At 36.7% G+C, this 2,442-nt stretch overlaps 1 long non-coding RNA gene across 1 annotated transcript; it reads left to right on the plus strand.

Annotated features, from left to right (window-relative positions):
• Positions 1-335: 335 nt before the first annotated feature.
• LOC109940919 (uncharacterized) lies at positions 336-558 on the plus strand. The gene is made up of 2 exons (XR_002263658.1): positions 336-389; positions 509-558. It is a non-coding gene; the product is annotated as an uncharacterized lncRNA (long non-coding RNA).
• Positions 559-2,442: the final 1,884 nt, after the last annotated feature.

A 2,442-nucleotide genomic window follows, 5' to 3' on the forward strand; every position in this document is an offset into this window, starting at 1 on the left:
CTAACTGTTACTATAGTCCTTCTCTTTCTAGCTAGATTAATGGGACGTTACATGATAACTGATGTTTTCCTTCACCTCTATTGATCAGGCTTTGTGAAGGTGGAGAACTATTGGATAGAATCTTGTCCAGATATTACATTTTCTTAAGAAATCATTTTGCGAACACCACTACAAGGTGTAGCTTTGGTACAGTACTATCTGTTTTTGCAGAGGTGGAAGATACAATGAAGGGGATGCAAAAATTATTGTTGAACAGATATTAAAAGTAGTTGCCTTTTGCCATCTTCAGGGTGTTGTTCACCGTGATCTGAAGCCAGAGGTATGTGATCTTCAGGGTGTTGCTGCACCTGCTGCTGTCTCAGTTCCAGAGGGGAAATCTGCAAAGAAGGGTAAGTCTTTTCATAGCTCTATTGTTGCAATGGAATAATTGTTGATTATGTTGTCTTGTTGATTTGTATATACCACACTTATCATAGTGTCACAAGAGTTTTTTAATCATAATGAGCAGGGAAGAGAAATGCAGAAGATGAGATTGAGAAGGCCGTGAGTGCAAAGAAGCAAAAGACTGTACCTGAAAAAGTTGTGCCGGTTAAGAAGCAGCCCCCTCCAAAGAAAGTTGAGAGCAACAACTCTGATGAGGATTCTTCAGATTCTGAAGTGGAGGTGATATCACATTCTTCTCTTTTGGCTCATGTTTCTCCTTTAGTTAAAAATTATAAGCTATATGCTTGAACTCTGGAGATTGATTTGATTTACTATGTCACAAACCCACAATTGATTGTATGACAGTATTTTCATTGTTACTATATTCTGTGTGTTAGAAGAATCATCAATGATGTTCCTGTTTTGCCATTAGAAACTCATTGTTTAAGTTTGTGATTTGTAGCAGGTTCAGTAGTTGTGGTATGATTCCTTCAGACCATGACTAAATGAAATTGTTTCCATATTTGTCTGTCCTTGCAGCTATGTTGCCCGGGCCATCTATTCCAGTGTTGTCACAGGTAATACATCTACATATGCCACTGGGTCACTTCTGATTACTTCATACCTAATTGTGGGAGGCGTGAATCATGTATTGCTTACAACTTTACATATAACCCTATAAATGCTTGTCAAATGGATGTTGTTCTCGCAATTTCTGTTTTTTACTTAGCATTTCTCGTTAGGTTGTTTTTTCATCCTAAGTACTTACATTAGATCGACACAGAGATGATTTTTGTAGCTATGATGATGTGTTTCCACATGCTTGCTTGTGTATTGTTTTCACTGATATATTAAATCATCATCATTATTATATAACAATTGTATAAGTTACAATTAACTTTTCCACCTTTGCTAGTGACATACAATCTTTCTAGGATGTAGTTATTTTTTGTATACATCCGTTGGATTCACCCACCTTCATGACTACTTTTCACGTGACCTTCCTATTAATTGTCTAACATGCTTGTCATCTTTGTGTAGTCCTTTCTGGTTTGGCAACTTATCTTATCTGCCCTCATCTTGGGAAGGAAATATAGAGCAAATCAAATCCTTGGCTGCTTGCTTGTTACAACTGGAGTAATTCTAGCAGTGGTCGGGTGTGTACCGGAATAGTTGTTCTTATTTTGCTTACTCTTCTGATGCACTTCCGTAACAATCTCTAAATAATAATGAGTTGTTATCTATTATATTGTACACCATGTTTTTTTAAAATCTGGCATGCTCATGTAAAGATGATGCTCATTATCAAAGCTCCTGGTTCATTCTAGATACCGCTGATTGCATCTTAGGATCGACATACAATATAAGAGAATTTGCATATGCCATTCTAGATTTTGAGTTTCTCTTAGTCATCCTATTTTCTTGATGAACACAGTGGAGCCAGTAATGGTCCGATTCTCTTTGAAGTCAAATTCTTTTGGCCAGCAGTAATGATGATTTCAGCTGCATTTCAAGCTACTGCTTCCATTATCAAGGTTGACTGTTCATAGTAGGTTGTGGTGGGATTTTCATGTTAATCCAGCTATATAGTTTTTTTTACTATTACAGGAGTTTGTTTTCATTAAAGGTGCAAAACGCCTTGAGGTTCGTTTAAACCTCAGTTTTTTGTTGTCATTAATTTCCTGATATTGAAAGCATGAACTATAATTTGGTATCTTCTGTTTATATAGGGAAAGAGGCCTGATATATTTGTAGTCAACTCTTTTGGTTCTGGTTTCCAGGTAAGACAATAGAGATTCACTTCTTTCAATAATTGTTCCTTTTGCTCACTGAAAATCTTTGTTGTTGCACCATACAGGCACTTTTTATTTTCCTACTCCTTCCATTTCTCTCTAACTTGAAAGGGATTCCTTTTGCTGAACTCCCTTCATACCTAACCCATGGTGTTGCATGCTTTCTGAATGTTGGAGGGAATCTGAAGGGTGAGTATTGTTTCTCATATCACATTCAGGTGGTAAA

This window comes from Zea mays, chromosome 7 (assembly GCF_902167145.1).
Source record: "Zea mays cultivar B73 chromosome 7, Zm-B73-REFERENCE-NAM-5.0, whole genome shotgun sequence".
In the NCBI taxonomy this organism is placed as follows: Eukaryota; Viridiplantae; Streptophyta; class Magnoliopsida; order Poales; family Poaceae; genus Zea; species Zea mays.